The sequence below is a fragment of the Arachis ipaensis genome, chromosome B5 (assembly GCF_059453495.1).
Source record: "Arachis ipaensis isolate K30076 ecotype BB chromosome B5, ASM5945349v1, whole genome shotgun sequence".
NCBI lineage: Eukaryota > Viridiplantae > Streptophyta > Magnoliopsida > Fabales > Fabaceae > Arachis > Arachis ipaensis.
The window spans coordinates 123,583,770-123,604,718 of NC_142440.1; the positions used below are offsets into that span (position 1 = coordinate 123,583,770).

The 20,949-nt window shown below is 38.4% G+C and overlaps 1 non-coding gene across 1 annotated transcript; it reads right to left on the reverse strand.

The window, feature by feature from the left end:
- Nucleotides 1-19,257: 19,257 nt before the first annotated feature.
- On the reverse strand, nucleotides 19,258-19,365 carry LOC148565649 (small nucleolar RNA R71). Its single transcript, XR_015885410.1, has one exon. It is a non-coding gene; the product is annotated as a small nucleolar RNA R71 (small nucleolar RNA).
- Between the last annotated feature and the right edge of the window lie 1,584 nt (nucleotides 19,366-20,949).

Below are 20,949 nucleotides of genomic sequence, written 5' to 3' on the forward strand. Positions count from 1 at the left end.
TTTGGCAAGTTTAGCCATGATATCTTCGCACGTCTTTTGGGCTTCTTCTTGCTCTTTTTGACAGAGGATTGCTTGAGGCCGGTCCATTACTTCCTTGAAGTAATCCATTAGCTCTTGTTCCACTTGACAAACATAAGTTGGATCATATTGCTCTTGGACCAATGGATATGGGTATTCTTCCATGGAGAGTTATGGTGGAAAGGTGAATTCACTTTGTGGTTGAAAGTTATCATACATGGGAAGTGGTTCATCTTGGTAAGAATAGTGAGGTGGTGGTTCTTGAGGGTACTGGTAATGGAATTGGGGTGGTTCTTGGGAGTAGTTGTCTTGGAATTGTTGTGGTTCTATGTATGGTTCATAGAGCTCATAAGGTGGTTGGTATGATGGATATGGATTGAGGTCATATGGAGGTGTTTGGTGGTATGGGGCTTGTGAGTAAGGTGGTTCAAAATTATGTTGGGGAGGTGGTTCATAGGCATATGGTGGTGGTTGTTGACAATCACAATAAGGATCACCACATCCATTAGATTGATATGCATTAGGATTGGAATTATACCTATAGGAAACCGGAGGTTGTCGTTGCCAAGAAGGTTGATCAATCCCTTGAGGCTCCTCCCATCTTTGATTGTTCCATCCTTGATGCATATTGTCATTGTAGCTTCCATTTCCTACAACATAATTTGAACCAAACTCATAGCAAAGAGGTGAGAATTCATAGTAGCAAATAAAAGCAGAAGCTAACAAAAACAAGCAACAAAGTCCTAAAATTAACAAAAACTAACAAGCAAGCAAAACGCAAACATATTCACATATTCACAATAGCCAATAACATAGCACCATTGTAATTTCCCGGCAACGGCGCCATTTTGATTGAAAGGAATTTGATTGCGGATATAGAATTTCACAAATAAACTCTTGTTGCAAGTATAGTTCTAAACCAACAAACAATCCTCAATAAAAGATTTGGTTGTCACAAGTACAAACCCCAATAAAAATTAACCGAAGTATTTAAACCTCGGGTCGTCTCACAAAGAATTACAATGAAGTGATCAATTATTGGCTATGAAGATGCAAGGGGTTTGATTTGTAGTTAACAAGAAAAGTAAATAACAAGAACTAATAAAATAAAGGAAATAACTCTTGGCTAGACATAGGTAATTTGAGATCACCATCTTTGTCTACAAACCATACATTAATAATTATGAGGGACCAACCCATTTCATCTACTCCTATGCTTGAAGTAAGTATAATGTCTACCTCAATGAATTGAGTATGTCAAATAGGCTTGATCAACATCAATCCATAAGTCCTAACCTAGCTACTAATTGACTTAGTAGTAGGCTAGGGTCAATGGTTATCAAATTGACCACATAGGGTTCTCAAATCACCAATTCAATGAGATCCAATGACTCAAGGTCACTTAATTCCCTTAGCCTAGGCCAAGAGTCAAGAAAACTACTCAAAAACTAGAGAAAATATTTCATCAAACACCTAGAGTGCAATAAAACTAAACATCACAAAATGCAAGAATTAACAAAATCAATAACTATCATAAGTAAGAAATCAACAATAGCAATGAAGGTAAACATAAAAGAAGACATGGAAACATAACATTGCATTAGAAGAAATCAAGATCCAACAATAGTTCATCAACATAAAAGAGAGCAAAATAAGAAATTAACAAGAGAAACTAAGAAGATTAACACAATACAACACTAAAATATAAAGAGAATTGAAATCAAAACAAGAATTGAAAGAGAAATTTGAGAGAGATTAACCTAACTTTACCCTAATTTCTATCCTAAATCTAGAGAGAGGATAGAACCTCTCTCTCTAGAATTCTACCCTAAAACACGATGAAAACTAAACTATGACTACTTGGGTCCTTCCCCCTTCAATCCTTGGGTTCAATAGCATCAGAAATGAGTTGGGTTGGGCTCAAAATGCTTCAAAAATCGTTGGCCATGAGTTGCCTTAAGTGAGTCACACTGATGTTAGCTTTCCAACGCAACTAGAACCGCCTCATTTGGACCTCTGTAGCTCAAGTTATGATCAATTTAGTACGAAGAGGTCAGGATTGACAGCTTTGCAGTTCCTTCATTTCTTCAATCCAATCTTTGCTTTCTAAACCTGAAATCACTTAACAAACATATCAAGGCATCGAATGGAATTAAAGTGAATTAAATTTAGCTATTTTAAGGACTAAAAAGCATGTTTTCACACTTAAGCACAAATTTAGGGAGAATTACAAAACCATGCTATTTCATTGAATAAATGTGAGAAAAGTTGATAAAATTCCCTAAATTAAGCACAAGATAAACCACAAAATTTGGGTTTATCAATAGGCCTACGGCCATATTGGGCATAATTGTGCCAAACGGGTTCCCCTTGGGCCCATGGTGGTGGCACTTAACAAAATAAAGGAGGGATGTTCCTTCCTCACCCTCATTGCTAATGTCATTGTACTTGAGATACATTAAATGAAGTATCCGATATCAGACGAGAAGGAAAAGAGCTCCATAAAGGATAAGAGTACTTTGGACAAGAAAGCGGCAAAAACCACCGATGTGGACGTCTCTCTTGCTAGGTATAAATAGTGCATTTTTATATTTATGCTCCGTGAATGAAGTTAGGAACTCGTTTCCAAGTAACATGGTAAGTATTTTTTTTTTCTTCAGTAAGGTGGTGAAAGGTGCTACAGGAGGACGTGGAGGAAAGTCACTAGAGGATAACATGTTGAACGTGTTAAACATGGTTCAAGAGGTAAGGAGAAACAAGTCATGTTGTTCTCTTCCTGTTTATGTACACAAAAATGGCTAGTGTTTGGGGTAGGTAACCTTCCTAACTGTTGAAACAAAGCATGTTCTTTCAGAGAAGGACGTCACGAAGACGATTCTCAAGACCCACAACGACCAAGTGCGCACCATAACGGAGCTTCTGGTGGATCACGGCATAGCCATTCAAGCGTTGCTGACCCATGTAAACACGACGAAAGACGACAAAGGGAGGAAAAAGGACCCAAAATCAAGGCATCCAGCATTTGTGCGGACTGGGAGGAGAAAACTGGCCAATGTGGAGCAAAAAGAAAAGACTGCACGGGGAAAGAAGTCCACCGTGGGCCAGGAGATGCCTCCTGGAAAATCGCGTGCCAAGGAGACCATGTGTTCTTCCTCCTAAAGGAAGTCCCCACGCTGCACGGATAACCATGGAGGGCAACCCCGTCAAGTAGAAGTAGCCAAGACAAAGGTCATGTCTCTGAAGGTGAGGCTTTATGTAACAGTACGTTAAATTTTTTTTGTCCAGCTAGGTGACAAAATACGTGTACCTGAATACTCTGTTCATTTGTGTGTATAGCGGAAACTAAATTTTGAGGACCTGAACTCGTCATCGTCGCCTGGGTCTGATCTAAGGCAGACTGAGCCCGGCACTCCCTTCACCTACCACACTCACCACAGACACTTTGGCGCTGAAGACATGGCTCAGGTGAGAATTTTTAGTACAATATGGAGCCGTCTTTGCATGTTCACCACTGAACCATAGTCTTTAGTTATTATAACGGTGGTGTATTCTGGTATACAGTGCTTGAATCTGTCGTTTTGCCCCCCGGAGGGTATGCACTTCATTGGAAAAGAACTTGCTGTTGCGGCATTCATATTCTCGTCCAACATGGACACCAGGTACGCTTATTTTAGTCAGATAGATTGTTAATAAAATACATGTTGAATAAACCTAAATAATGGACTAAGTTGTTTTGTGGCAACAAACCTTGAGTTGTATATTCAAACTGTATGGTACAGGGAGGTCCTGGTCGAGGACGAAAACTCTCACGGTGATCGAGCTACACTACTGACGTTGCATCCGGGCCAATTGGTTGTCGAGGATGTAAGTTCAACCCGACTGTGTGAAACCATAAGCATTGGAACCGCAAACATGTTGAGTTTTTATAAGAATTTATTTTCACCATCATGCAAGTTATAAATCTTGCTTGCACGATGTTAATGCATGAGAACAACCTGCCGTGCTGGTTTCTTCCTACAACATTTTCGGTAAATGTTACTACACCGTATATGTTTTCACACATTTTTGGCCAAGCGATTCATATATCAATGGTTTTACCTATGAGGCTTACCCTTTTGCAGCAAGTGACCCTTAGCCCAATGAGTCATAGCATTGACACATTCGAGTATATTCGCCAGAGGTTCATGGGATATGCAGATGATCTATGAATGGTGACTATTTCGGTTCCATAATTAGTGAATACTTAAATATGTTATGTTGTACTGAATTAACCATTGTGTCTTTCCTTTGCAATGCAGATATATGTCCCCATGCATAGAGACAATCATTGGTATCTAATGGTAATTGATCTTGTCAATTACAAACTGCTGTATTTGGATTCTACAAAGCACAGCAACCATAGAGAATCAAGAGTCTCGCAAATGAAGTTTGTGGTAAGAGAGTGTAATTCTTCCAAAGTATGGCCTTTTCCTGAAAAGGATGGTGATTGCTATATTTTATGTGATACATGTGTTTGACATTAATTCGGACCAATTTTATAATTTGAGGAAGGCATTCTTTGTTGATCATTACAAGTCACACCCATCAATTTTTGACATTATGGAGCCACCCGTAGGCCAGCAAGCAGAGCAATCATAAGGACTCCTAGTTCCTTCCCCCTTGCTTTTCAAACCGTATAAACATGCAAACATTAGTAGAATCCATTTTGGGTTCTTAGGGTTTGGTTACCTACTCATCATTTACTAACGAACAGGAATGATTGTGGAGTTTAGGTTTGCCAATGGATGATGCTGAACTTGGTTTGTGGGAATATTGAGTTGGAGGTAATTTCTTTATACACTCACTTGCATATTGCCTCACTTACCAGAGCCACATGCCTAAGGACTTCATTGTTGTTTTGTAGGAGGTTAATGATCAAACAAGAATGAGGCTTGCCCTTGACTTGGTGATGAGAGCTTATAATCCTATCGCTCGTGATGTTTCCCGCAGAGCAATCCGATTTTGGGACATCGAGATGCAAAGGTCGACTCGGTCTACAAAAAAGGGCAGGAAAAAATTGCGAAGCCAGTTAGTTCTCCTAGTCAAAGCATCACCATATGACATCCTGGGTCTTAGCGCTAGCCACCAACTATTTTGTGGCAGAGCAACACTCTTAGGGGATACATGTAGTTTGTATTTTGTGGCGGAGTTATGCTCTTAGTGGGGCACATGCTATCCTGATCGTCGTTTAGGGCCATGCATTTTGGTTACTTGCATTTCTCATGGAGACCAAACAGATGTCATTTTGATAGCATATTAGGGCCCCTAATATGCAATTCATCTCTGATATTAGGCACCATAATATGCTTTTTTTGTGTGATGCATTTGCCGATTATATTTTGGGATTCGTGTAACCCCCGATGTGAATGGGTGATGGCAATGTCATTATGTGGTGTTCCAGATAAACAATTGCTCTTGTTAAGAATACATGCCATTATTAGAGCTATACGTTTTTTCTTGTTAGATCTAAATTTCATTTTTATCATTGCGTAATCACCTTCACCTATCATGCATAAACCGTGTGACCTCTTCATTGCATGGTATCAAAGGTGAATTTTGTGACAGAGCCCTTTAGAGACCACTTTTCCAAGTCCAAAAACAGTTGGATGTTGCTGGGCCCGATGTCCATATGCACCTGTGTATGTAAATGTATTCTGCAGACAGACCAATACACATTGTGTCGAACAAAAAAGAATGCCAACATAAGAGGTTCCAACGAATACAAGGAATAATCCCACAAAATCCACTGCAGGAATAACAATGTGTTCTCGGCTTTTGATGTGCCCAGATACAGATTAATTAATCTATTATCACTTTCGAAAAAATTGGCAACAACATCAAACTGAAAGAAATTGAATACAATCCAAGGGTTCACACCAACTCGTAACCACATCAAGTAATATCAAAGTATTCAACATATCGCATGCAAAGTTCCTTATACCCCTGTGGTACTCCTAATTTGTCTAGCTATGAAATGGCCTCACGAGTCATGCTTGCATGCTGATATGTTGAGTGGGCGCCTCTCTTGGCTTTGCAATTGTACCAATTTTGACTCCATGAATGAACGATTGCTACTGCAACAGAATACAACAGATTTTATGTCAAACCAATAGAGGTTACAACAGTCATGGTATTTACAAGATTTGAATGTCTATTTTCAAAAACTTTGATTAGAATTAATTAATTTAATACATAATGCTAACTACCGTAACTCACTACGCAGCTCTCTATAGTTGACCAAAATTATTTCAGCCAACTATGACTACACTCTATATGCAAGATAACCATAAGTGATTGCATACTGCACTGCTAATTAGTCCAACATTAACGCAACCACCAATCATGACACTATTTACTAGTTATTATGATAGGTGATAATTATGCTTATCTACTTATTACGTCAGCTTATAATTCAACTAGCAAACGATACACTCTTCATGCATCCTAATTTGTTAAGTTCTTATATACTATTAACTGTTTCTTAGTACTCGATTCAAACCTGCACAACCGAAAATAACTCACCGTGTCTAGTTAGACGTTATTCGCTTTGCTCCTGGGGGTCCGAAAACAAGTTATCACCCACGCATTCATTGTCCTGTAATCAGAGTGTTGGTAAAAATTTGGATACTGCATATGGATAATAAGTTTGATGAGACACTACAAATGAAATAACTAACTCGGTCAGGCATGTCTAAGTCATCCCCCTCGTATGCATCGTCTCTCAAATCGTGTTGTTCATCATGTTCACCCTTCGCTGGGCAGTTTCTCTTTGTGTGTCCCGTACCCTTGCAGAAGGTGCAACGTCGCCTTTTACCAAGGCATTTTTTCTTTCCAATTTTTGGGGCCCCCTTTGACTGAGCAACAACTGGGTCCCTAACCACAGGATTTGCTTCACCGGCATGTTCGGCGCTCGGCCTAACCCCATAATGATATGCCTTGTAATCCAACTCGAGGTCTTTACATAAGGACTGAATTCCACGCATAGCCTTCTGGAATAACGCCAACCTTTGTGTCCCCAGGAAAAACATCCACTGCGATGCGGAATGGAGTGCCCATGCCAGAGGATAACACCGTGTTTGCTAACGTCTCCCCAACTTTTCGTGTACTGCTCAGGGGACTTTGCATCAGTTCTCTACCTCCTCAGAATGAGCTTATCGGGTATCTCCTTCAAATGCTCTGCCTTCATCACAAAGAACATGTGCTTGCATGGGATATCCATGCTTCTTCCAGAAATTACATTGACAACTTACCTTCCTAGTCGACCGACCAAAGGACGCCATTATGTGCACATCAGGTTCCTTGATGAACGGATTTTTTGATGGTATAGAATTCACAAATGAAATCTTGTCGAAGTATAGTTTCTAAACCAACAATAATTCCTTCATACAAAAATTTGTTTGTCACAAGTACAAACCCCTAATGAATCTAATAACCGAAGTATTTAAACCTCGGGTCGTCTCTCAAAGGCATTGCAGGGTAGTATTCTTGTTATTGGCTATGGACATGTACATTTTGGGGTTTTGGATGAGAAACAAGAAAAGTAAATTGTAAAGGAATTCAAATGACGAAAAGGTCTTGGCAAGGTTTGGTGGTCAAGGATCTCTATCCTTATCACTAACCACAATATCATAATTGTAAGGATCAATCCCACTAAGTCATCCTCTAACAAGTAAAGGATAGTCAAGTGAGCTATATCAATCCAAGTCCATAAGTCCTAGCTATTCACAAATTGAATTAATGAGAGCTAGAGTCAATGGCTACCAACTATGAATCACTTGGACATTAGTAACTCAAGAATTCCTAAGTTACCTTCCCAAGCCAAGAACATAAAATGCTACTCTAACATCTTTTCAAGCATTTTGACAAATACTTGGAAGGTATAAAAGGAAAGCATAGTAAATTGACAACAAGAATGAAATCTAACAACAATTTATTGCAAAGAATTAACAACAACAATCTCAGAAAGCACAATTAACATGAATTACCTCAAATTGCATTGAAAGAAGATAAAAGGAACAAGAGCAGATCATAGAATCAAAGTAGAAGAAATTACAACAAAAGAATAGAAGAACAAGATGTAACAACAAAGGATTGAAATGTAGAAGTAGATGAAAGCATGAATTAAAATCTAGATCTAAGCTTATTAACCTAAACCTATTCCTAATTCTAGAGAGAAGTGAGAGCTTCTCTCTCTAAAACTAACACTAAAACTAGATCTCAACTCCCTAATGTTTTCCCCTTCGATGAATGATTATTTCCTCTTCAATCCTTGGTCCTTTTAAGTGTTTTTGCGCCAAAGTTGGTTTAGATTGGGCCCCACAGCTTTTGTGAATTCGCTGGGCACGTTTTCACTTAAAAATCATGTGCCAGCACCGACGCGTATGCGTACGCGTACAGCACGCGTGCGTGTCCATGGGGTTTTTACGATCCACGTGTGCGCGTCTGTTGCGCGTGCGCGTGGATGAGCACAACCAAATCTTTGGTTTTTCCATGTGTTCTCCACTTTGCATGCTTTCCTCTTCACTCCTTTGATCCATTCCTAACCTTTTCAACCTGAAATCACTTAACAAACAAATCAAGGCATATAGTGGAATCAAAGGTGAATTAAAATCATCAAATTAAAGGTCTAAAAGCATGTTTTCACACTTAAGCACAAAATGAGGGAGAATCACAAAACCATGCTATTTCATTAAGCAAATGTGAGAAAAGATTGATAAAATACTCTAAATTCAATACAAGATAAACCCTGAAAACGGGGTTTATCAACCTCCCCACACTTAAACCATAGCATGTCCTCATGCTATACCAAGAATGAAGTAAGGGGTACGACATTTATTCAATGCAACTAAACTATATGCAAACTATCTAAATGCAACTATCTACATGAATGCAATTGCTTGGTCAAAGCAAATTAATCCTCCAAGAGAATATATGCAAGCAATAGTAATTCAACTCAACCCACAATTGCATTGAACTATAAAAGAGATTTACAAACTTACAAGAATATAGATGATAGTGGTGAATACATGTAATTGAGCAATCGAACCCTCACCGGATGTGTATCCGCTCTTGTCACTCAAGTGTTTAGGGGTTGATTCACTCAATTCTCCCCTAATCATGCTTTCCAAGATTTGTTCTTCATCTAACAATCAACAATGATTCAATGCATGCATACAATCATCATAAGGACTTTCTCAAAGGTTGTAATGGGGCTAGGGTCAAGGTAGGGTCATATATGGTTAAGTGGACTAGAATTTAAATTTTTTTTGATTAGCCTAGACTTTCCCACCTAACCTATATAACAACCTATACAATTAAGTTCTAACCTAACTACCCATTCTTCACTTTTTCACATACTCATGCATTTTCTTTTCATTTCACAACACTTATGCATTAATTCTTATTGAACTTTGTCTTGGGGCATTTTGTCCCCCTTTTCTTTCTTTCTTTTCTTCTTTTCTTTCTTTCTTTTTCTATTTTTTTTCTTTTCTTTTCCATATTTTTTATTTTCCATATTTTTTCTTTTTCTTTTTTTTTTCTTTCTTTCAAACTATATACAAGAACATCAATGCACAAGGTTTAATATTTGATTAATACATGAGTATGCACTCAATTCTCAAATATAAAAATACAAAGCATCCTTTTATCCCCACCAATATCCCCAAATCTCCCCAACTTGAATAATAAACACTCTCACTAGCCTAAGCCAATCAAAGATCCAAACAAGGGACTTTTATCATTTTTCGCTTTAGGCTTGTAATGTGCTAAAATAAAGAACAATTGGGTTAAACATAGGCTCAAAATTGGCTAACAATGGGAGGTAAAAGGTAGGCTATTTGGGTAAGTGAGCTTAATGAAACAATGGCCTCAATCATACAAGTGCATGAATATAAGGAATAATGGACATATAGAATTAAACAAATCAAGATCACAATCATAGAAAGAGAACAATTGCACACAAGAAGAAAAATAAGTGGTTATAAGATGTAACCACATCATTAGGCTCAAATCTCACATGCTTGTGTTCTTAGCTCAAAACATGCTTCACAAAATATATAATTCAAGCAAGTTCTACAAAAATTTTCAATCAATTGGGGTGGTGCCCTATAGATAAGTTCTTTGGAAAATTTCATTGTTTGACTAAGCTTATTCTAAATGCAATGTTGTGATTTAGAAATTTTAAAATTTTCTTAGTTTATCCCTTCTTCTTTTTCAATCACCAAATTTCTTATGTAAAAAGGTTAAGCTTTGGGTTTCAACAGTCCAAAATATTTTTCTAATCACAACCAAAAAGCTAAAACAACTACATAAAGCAAATCTAACTAAAAGTATGAAATATCTACCAACTAAGGTACAAAATGCAACAACTAAAATAAAAGTATCCAAAATAACAAATATATACAATAATCCCAAAAGTGCAGTAAAAAAAATGTAAAGTACTAAAAATAACACAAAATAAGTGATAAATGTCCGAACTCATCACCCAAAATGGCAATCCACCGACAGTGACGATGGTGACCTCCCCACACTTAGAATGAAGCATCATCCTCGATGCTACTGCTCGGGCTCAGAGTGAGGGTCAACTGTCGCATCTGGCTGGGACTGAGGCTATGGCTCCTCGGGAGGCTGCTGTGCCTCTAGGGCAGCCTGTGTCTGTGGAGGTGCCTCTTGCTGAGCCTGCTCCACCTCATGCCCCTTCTCCTCCTCCGAAGAAGGGTCGGCAATAGGGGGAAATTCGTCACCCAGTGCTACAAACATATGATCCACTCTATCAAGACATCGCATGATGCGGCGCTCACTACGCTTCATGAAGCGGAACATACACTGTACCAATAGATATGTCGGCTGGGGTGCTGGTGGTGGTGCTATTGGTGCTGCTGGTGCTGATAGACCTGCTGCAGCTGATGAAGAGGAGGGTCTATGTGTCTCCGCTGCTCTGGCTCTAGCTCTAGAGCGATGCCGGGATGGAGGCTTCTTATTCACCCATGTCCCCCACGGAATCACGTCCTCTTTTTCGTGGACTGGGGGAGGTGACTCATCATCTGCTCCCCATGGAGCACCGGCTCGCTCAGCCATCTCAGTGACCAAAGTCGGGAATGGGAGTGTGCCACGAACGTGCCCTCGCCACATAAATCTCCTGACCAATCGGGGGAAGTATACCTCCTTCTCCTCCATGATACAACTAATAAGGACGAGCATGTCCACCGGAATCTCAGTAAAATGGGTGGTCGGCATGACATAGTGTGTAAGGATCTGCTGCCATGTCCGAGCCTCCCTCGTCAGATAAGCCAAATAACATCCCCTTGGGTTTCCTATTATCAGCATCCATCTCCCAAGGGGCATCCGGGGTAGCAACAACACTCCTCAGGGCATCATAATCATATGTCATACAATGCATCTCCACTCTAGCCTGTACATATGCATCTGTGTCACTGGTCTTGGGCAAGCAGTCGAGACCCATCCCCTCAATACGGGCCATAATGGATTGCCCTAGATCAGCGAGGATGGCCAGTTTCTTCTCAATGTTGAGGGTCTTCGGTCGGTAGTTCGAGAAGTGGAGCTCGCAGTACAGGTTAGGAAACCTGTGAGCATCGGTGGGCGGCAGTTGCTGGTCTGCTTTGTCCTTTTTTGAAAGAGGGTTCTTAGCATAATCTGTGAAAGGAGAAGCAGCAGAGGATTGAGGTTTCTTCCTCTTTCTAGAGATGATCTTAGCTTTCCCTCTATCAGACATCCTGAAAAACAAAGATGGCAGGATATAAACAATTAAGCCACATAGAGGAATAGAAAGCAAGGAATGACATATGCATGAAGTGAGTCAAAAGAAAAGAATTCTTGGAGTGCAAGCAGCAAAAATCAGAAATCAAGTAAAGCCATAAACCAAGAATTCAAGCAGTATCCGCACAATGCTTGTTCATTATGCACAATAATTGTCATATCCAAAAGAATGTGAAAGGTTAGTTTGAAAACTAGAAAAGAAAAGTCAGCAAGTTAAGCAAGTTAGAAGTCAGAAAAGTAGTTAAAAAATTAGTGGTATGATGGTTATTGGCCCAATCAAGAGAAATTCAGAAAGTATGGAAACAAGCACACTCACATTCATGAGGATGATGCAAGTCATTGATGATGAAATATGAGTTGCATAGAGCAAACAATGGAAAGCAACACATCAACAATGCGTGAGGTCACTAAATTCAAAATGAAATGTGAGATGTTTGAAACAGAAATCCGACAAACAACTCCTTGAACTAACTTTTCTCTAATGCGTATCAACGGGAATCAAAATAAAACGGAATTGCCAACCAAAGTAGCCTATGAGTTGAACTTGGTGTAAGTAAAAAAAATTGACAAGTTCAATTCCTAGGTTGCAAGATTAAGAGCAATACAATTTCCAGAAATTTTGGCAGCACTCCGGCAGTAATTCGGAGGTTCCTGGATAGCAAAAAGTAGCAAAAACAGCCATATGAATCATTAAACATGTAACAAGCAGCAAGTTCATATGGTTTATGCGACATTAAGTAGAATTACTCAGCAAGGTAGTAGTGAAACAACATATATCAACTACAAAACCAGCACAGCAGTGACAAGAATGCACAGAGCATCATACCACTATCAATCAGCAAAGCAAATTACAATCAGCTATTCAGGTAGTAGGAACGGAGCACTTATCAGGTCTGGAATCTTCTAACCACAACCTAGCTATCTAACTGCAAACATTTTTAGGCTAACCTAACAAACAGAAATTCAACAACTAATCTAACTAAAATCAGCAAACAAAATTAATTAAAAATTAAGTAAACAGAGCAGCGGGAGGTAGGGGAACCTAAAGGGTAGCAGGACAGAAATGGAAATGGAAAGGTGAGAAGGCGAAAGACTGCAGTGCCGCCTAGGTATGGTGGCGGCGTAGCTTGCGGCGGCGCAGAGGGGGCAGAGTTGCGGAGCAGAGGCACAACGCAGAGCAGAGGCTACAGGTGGAGTAGAGAGAGAGGAAGAAGGAAGGGAGGGTTTGAGTGGTGTTTGTTCGCCGGCGGCTGATAAACCACTATTTTATGGTTTATCTTGTGCTTATTTGAGTGGTTTTTATCAATTCGTTGCTCACTTATTCATATAATTTGCATGATTTTACAATTCCTTCCTAATTCTGTGATATAGTTGAAAACATGTTTCCTAGGCCTTTAAACTGTCAATTTTAATTATCCTTTATTACCATTCGATGCTGTGATCTGTGTGTTAAGTGTTTTTAGGCTCTATAGGGTAAGAATGGCTTGGAGGATGGAAAGGAAACATGCAAAAGTGGAAGGAACGTGCGAAAATGAAGTTTTGAGAAGCTAGCAGTGACGCGCACGCATGGGTGACGCGTACGCATGCCTAGCGCAAAAGACGAGCGACACATAGGCGTGACTGACGCGTATGCATGATAAGGGATTTCGCCAAATGACGCGCACGCGTGACCTACGCGTATGCGTGACATGCGCCACGTGCAGAAATTGCAGAAAGCACTGGGAGCGATTTCTGGGCTCCTTTTCGGCCCAATTCCAACCCCGAGAACACAGAATAGAGGCTGCAGAATGGAAAAATCACAAAGAAAATCATTTATTCTTCATTATTGACAATTTAGGTTTTAGATATAGTTTTCTAGAGAGAGAGGCCCTCTCCTCTCTCTAGGTTTTAGGATTTCTCTTAGTCTTGGGTTTATTTCTTCTCAATTCCAGGTTCAATGTTCCTTTAATATAGTTTCTTTTCTACTTTTATTTATTCTAGTACTTTGGTTTATCTATTCCTCTTGTTGATTCTCTTCTTTTCCAATTTGGTTTCTGAACTACATGTTAGATTGAATTTCTTATTTAATGCAATTTGAGGTATTTTATATTTATTGCTTCTTCTATTATTTGTTACTGATTGATGTTTGTAGTTGGTTGTTTGGATTTAATATTCCTTGTTAGTTTTCTATGTTTTTATGTTGTGCCTTCCAAGTGTTTGATAAAATGCTTGGGAGGATTTTAATTTAGATTTTTATCCTCTTGGCTTGGTTGAGTAATTGGTGACGCTTGAGTTATCAAACTCCCTTGTTGATTGATAATTAAAGGTTGCTGGTTGATTTGGATCCCTCTAAAGCTAGTCTTTCCTTAGGAGTCGACTAGGACTTAAGGAATCAATTTGATTAGTCCACTTGACTCTCCTCCATAGTTAGAGGTTAACTAAGTGGGAGCAACGGACAATTCTCATCACAATTGATAAGGATAACTAGGATAGGACCTCTAATTCTCATATCTTGCCAAGAGCTTTATTAGCTATTAGTTTTATTCTTGCAATTTACTTTTCTTGTTCCTTATTTCAAAAATCCAAAAAGATACTTTTCCATAACCAATAATAACTACATTTCCCTGCAATTCTTTGAGAGACGACCCGAGGTTTGAATACTTCAGTTTAATTTTATTGGGTTTGCTTTAGTGACAACCAAACTTTTGTACAAAAAGATTCTTTGTTGGTTTAAAAACTATACTAGCAACAGGAATTTATTGTGAAATTCTTTACTAGCAAAAAATCCGTTCGTCAAAATGGCGCCGTTGCTGGGGAGTTGCAAATGTGTGCCTTATTATTGGTTATTGTAAATATTTGCTTTTTGCTTGTTTGCTAGTTTTGTTAGTTTAGGACTTAGTCGCTTATTTTTACCAGTTTTTGTTTTTATTTGATACTATGAATTCTCACCCCTCTGGCTACGAGTTTGGTTCAAATTATGTTGTAGGGAGTGGAAGTTATAATGAGAACGTACATCAAGATTGGAACAATCAAAGATGGGAGGAGCCATAAGGAATTGATCAACCCTTTCGGCAACAACCTTCTCCAATGTACCATGGGCAACGACCATTCTATGATGCATCCCAAGACAATGGTTATGGTGGACCTTTTCGTGACAACCAACCTCCACCGAATTATTATGGTCAAGAGCCATTCCAGGGTGCATACCAAGACGATGGATATGGTGGACCCCCTTTTAGTTACCAACAAGCTCCACCATATCAATCTAATGGATGTGGTAGTCCTTCTTGTACATGCCACCAACCACCACCACATACCTATGGACCACCTCCTCAACATAGCTTTGAACCACCCTACTCACAAGTCCCTTACAACCATTCACCTCCATATGACTCCAACCCCTATCCACCACACCAACCACCATACGAACCATATGAACCATACCCAGAACCACCACCTCAATATTCACCTTTTCCATACCCTTACCAAGAAGAATCATCTTCCTATTATGAACCCCTTCTCCAAAATAATGAATTCTCATACCCACCCCAACCTCCACTGGATGACAACACCCTTAGTGTTATTTTCCAAGACCAAATAACGCTTCAAACCACACTTGACTCTATGATGAGCGGATAATTTATACGCTTTTTGGCATGGTTTTTACATAGTTTTCAGTATAATTCAGTTAGTTTTTAATATATTTTTATTAGTTTTTAAATAAAATTCACATTTCTGGACTTTACTATGAGTTTGTGTGTTCTTTTGTGATTTCAGGTATTTTCTGGCTGAAATTGAGGGACTTGAGCAAAAATCAGATTCAGAGGTTGAAGAAGGACTGCAGATGCTGCTGGATTCTGACCTCCCTGAACTCAAAGTGGATTTTCTGGAGCTACAGAACTCCAAATGGCACGCTCTCAATTGCGTTGGAAAGTAGACATCCAGGGCTTTCCAGCAATATATAATAGTCCATACTTTGCCCGAGTTTAGATGACGCAAACTGGCGTTCAACGCGAGTTCCATGCTGCATTCTAGAGTTAAACGCCAGAAACAGGTTGCAAAGTGGAGTTAAACGCCAAAAACAGGTTACAAACTGGCGTTTAACTCCAAGGAAGACCTCTACACGTGTAAAGCTCAATGCTCAGCCTAAGCACACACCAAGTGGGCCCCGAAAGTGGATTTCTGCACTATTTACTTATTTCTGTAAACCCTAGTAACTAGTTTAGTATAAATAGGACTTTTTACTATTGTATTTACATCTTTAGAACATCTTTAGTTTCATCTTTAGATTATCTTTTGATCCTTTGATCACGTTTTGAGGGCTAGCCATTCGGCCATGCCTGAACATTTATCACTTATGTATTTTCAACGGTAGAGTTTCTACACACCATAGCTTAAGGTGTGGAGCTCTGCTGTTCCTCAAAGATTAATGCAAAGTACTACTATTTTTCTATTCAATTCAACTTATTCCGCTTCTAAGATATTCATTCGCACTTCAATATGATGGATGTGATGATCGTGACAGTCATCATCATTCTCAACTTATGAACGCGTGCCTGACAACCACTTCCATTCTACCTTAGATTGAATGGATATCTCTTGGATATCTAATACAGGGGACCGAGTCCGAGTTATTAGTGTCTTCGTGGTATAAGTTAGAACCCATGGACGGCCATTCTTGAGAATCTGGAAAGTCTAAACCTTGTCTGTGGTATTCCGAGTAGGATTCAGGGATTGAATGACTGTGACGAGCTTCAAACTCGCGAGTGCTGGGTGTAGTGACAGACGCAAAAGGATCAATGGATCCTATTCCAGTATGATCGAGAACCGACAGATGATTAGCCATACAGTGACAGCGCATTGGACTATTTTCACTGAGAGGACAGGTGGCCATTGACAACGGTGATGCCTAACATACAGCTTGCCATGGAAAGGAATAGGAGTGATTGGATGAAGACAGCAGGAAAGCAGAGATTCAGAGGGACGAAAGCATCTCTATACGCTTATCTGAAATTCTCACCAATGAATTACATAAGTATCTCTATCCTATTTTAATTATCTTTTAGTACACTATAATCTCTTAATACATTTGAATCCGCCTGACTGAGATTTACAAGGTGACCATAGCTTGCTTCAAGCCGACAATCTCCGTGGGATCGACCCTTACTCACGTAAGGTTTATTACTTGGACGACCCAGTGCACTTGCTGGTTAGTTGTACGAAGTTGTGAAATAGAATTAAGAACATGAACGGGCGTATTGAATTTTTAGCGCCGTTACCAAGGAAGGAATGATTACGATTCTGCGCACCAAGTTTTTGGCGCCGTTGCCGGGGATTGTTCGAGTTTGGACAACAGACGATTCATCTTGTTGCTCAGACTAGGTAATTTTATTTTAATTTTAAGCTTTTTATTTCTTATTTTCGAAAAATACAAAAAAATTTTTCTTCTTTTTTCGTTTTTCCCAAAATAATTTTCAAAAAAACAAAAAAAATTAACAAAATAAAAAAAATCAAAACTATTTTTTTTTTGTTTCTTGTTTGAGTCTAGAGTCAAATTTTTAAGTTTGGTGTCAATTGCATCCTTTTAATTTTCTAAAAATTATTTTCGAAAATTTCATGCATTGCATTCTTCATGATCTTGAAGTTGTTCTTGGCCAGTCTTCTTGTTTGATCTTCATATTTTCTTGTTTTGTGTTTTTTCTTATTTCTCATATGTATTCTTGAAACATTAATATCTAAAGAATAAAAATTTTTAAGTTTGGTGTCTTGCATATTTTTCCTTTCTTCAAAATTTTCAAAAATAAGTTCTTGGTGTTCATGTTGACATTCAAAGTGTTCTTGGTGTTCATCTTGACATTCATAGTATTCTTGCATGCATCACATGTTTTGATTCATAATTTTCATGATTTGTTTCAATTTTGTGTTTTTCTCTTTCATCATTAAAAATTCAAAAATCAAAAAAATATCTTTCCCTTATTTCACTCATAAATTTCGAAAATTTGAGTTGACTTTTTCAAAACTTTTTAAAATTTAGTTGTTTCTTATGAGTCAAGTCAAATTTTCAATTTAAAAACCTTATCTTTTTCAAATCTTTTTCAAAAATCAAATCTTTTTCATTTTTTTTTCATAATTTTCGAAAATTTCAAATTAATTTTCAAAATCTTTTTCTTATTTTTATTTCATGTTTTCGAAATTAATGCTAACAATTAATGTGATTGATTCAAAAATATTAAGTTTGTTACTTGCCTAATAAGAAAGGTTCAATCTTTAAATTTTAAAATCAAATCTTTTTGTTTCTTGTTAGTCAAGTAATCAACTTTAATTTTCAAGATCAAATCTTTTTAAATTTCTTTTTCAAATCTTTTTCAATCAATCCTATCTTTTTGTTTCAATCACATCTTTTTAAATTTCAATCACATCTTTTTCAAAATTTGATTTCAAAATCTTTTTTTAACTTCTTATCTTTTTCAAAATTTGATTTTCAAATCTTTTTCAATTAACCACTTTACTTTTTGCTTGATTTTTATCTTTTTCAAAACTACCTAACTAACTCACTCTCTAATTTTCGAAAATCCCTTCCCTCTTTTTCAAAATTTCCTTTTTTCTATCCAATTGTTTTAATTTTTAATTTAATTTGATTTCAATTTTAATTTTCGAATTTTAACTTTAATTTTAGAATATTTTTATTTTATTTATTTAAATTTTCGAATTCTTCTCTCTCTCATCTCCTTCTAATTATTTATTTATTTATTTATTTATTTACTAACACTTCTCTTCATCTCAAAATTCGAACCCTCTCTTCCTCTTGGTGTTCGAATTTCTCTTCTTTTATTCTTATCTTCTTCTACTCACATAAAGGAATCTCTATACTGTGACATAGAGGATTCCATATTTTCTTTTGTGTTCTCTTCTTTTTCATTGAGCAGGAGCAAGGACAAGAACATTCTTGTTGAAGCAGACCCTGAACCTGAAAGGACTCTGAAGAAGAAACTAAGAGAAGCTAAAATACAACAATCCAGAGAAAACCTTACAGAGAATTTAGAAAAAGAAGACATGGCCGAAAATAATAACAATGCAAGGAAGATGCTTGGTGACTTTACTGCACCTAATTCCAATTTACATAGAAGAAGCATCTCAATCCCTGTCATTAGAGCAAACAATTTTGAGCTGAAACCTCAATTAATTTCTCTAATGTAACAGAACTGCAAGTTTTATAGACTTCCATCTGAAGATCCTTTTCAGTTCTTAACTGAATTCTTGTAGATCTGTGATACTGTTAAGACCAATGGGGTTGATCCCGAGGTCTACAGGCTTATGCTTTTCCCGTTTGCTATAAGAGACAGAGCTAGAGTATGGTTGGACTCTCAACCTAAAGATAGCCTGAACTCTTTGGATAAGCTGGTCACGACCTTCTTAGCCAAGTTCTTTCCTCCTCAAAAGCTTAGTAAGCTTAGAGTGGATGTTCAAACCTTCAGACAAAAGGAAGGTGAATCCCTCTATGAAGCTTGGGAGAGATACAAGGAACTGACCAAAAAGTGTCCTTCTGACATGCTTTCAGAATGGACCATCCTGGATATATTCTATGATGGTCTGTCTGAGCTATCAAAGATGTCACTGGACCATTCTACAGGTGGATCCATTCACCTAAAGAGAACGCCTGCAGAAGCTCAAGAACTCATTGACATGGTTGCAAATAACCAGTTCATGTACACTTCCGAAAGGAATCCTGTAAATAATGGGACGCCTCAAAGGAAGGGAGTTCTTGAAATTGATACTCTGAATGCCATATTGGCTCAGAATAAAATATTGACTCAGCAAGTCAATATGATTTCTCAGAGTCTGAATGGATTGAAGGAATCATCCAATAGTACTAAAGAGGCCTCTTTTGAAGAAGAAGCTTATGATCCTGAGAACCCTGCAATAGCAGAGGTGAATTACATGGGTGAACCCTATGAAAACACCTATAATCCCTCATAGAGAAATCATCCAGATTTCTCATGGAAGGATCAACAAAAGCCTCAACAAGGTTTTAACAATGGTGGAAGAAACAGATTTAGCAATAGCAAGCCTTTTCCATCGTCCACTCAGCAAAAGACAGAGAGTTCTAAGCAGAATCCATCTAGCTTGGCAAATATAGTCTCTGATCTATCTAAGGCCACTTTAAGTTTCATGAATGAAACAAGGTCCTCCATTAGAAATATGGAGGCACAAGTGGGCCAGCTGAGTAAAAGAGTCACTGAAACCCCTCCTAGTACTCTCCCAAGCAATACAGAAGAGAATCCAAAAAGAGAGTGCAAGGCCATTGATTTAACCATCATGGCCGAACCTACAAGGGAGGCAGAGGACGTGAATCCCAGTAAGGAAGACCTCCTAGGACATCCAGTGATCAATAAGGAGTTTCCCTCTGAGGAACCAAAGGAATCTGAGGCTCATCTAGAGACCATAGAGATTCCATTGAACCTCCTTATGCCATTCATGAGCTCTGATGAGTATTCTTCTTCTGAAGAGAATGAAGATGTTACTGAAGAGCAAGTTGCCAAGTACCTTGGTGCAATCATGAAGCTGAATGCCAAATTATTTGGTAATGTGACTTTGGAAGATGAACCTCCCTTGCTCATCAATTAACTAAGTGATCTGGATCAACTGAGATTGCCTCAGAAGAAACAGGATCCTGGAAAGTTCTTAATAACTTGTACCATACGCACCATGACCTTTGAGAAGGCTCTATGTGACCTTGGATCAGGGATAAATCTCATGCCACTCTCTGTAATGGAGAAACTGGAATCTTTGAGGTGCAAGCTACCAGAATCTCACTGGAGATGGCAGACAACTCAAGAAAACAGGCTTATGGACAAGTAGAGGACGTGCTAGTAAAGGTTAAAGGCCTTTACATCCCTGCTGATTTCATAATCCTAGACACTGGGAAGGATGAGGATGAATCCATCATCCTTGGAAGACCCTTCCTAGCCACAGCAAGAGCTGTGATTGATGTGGACAGAGGAGAATTGATCCTTCAACTGAATGAGGACAACCTTGTGTTTAAAACTCAAGGATCTCCTTCTGTAACCATGCAGAGGAAGCATGAAAAGCTTCTCTCACTGCAGAGTCAACCAAAGCCCCACAGTCAAACTCTAAGTT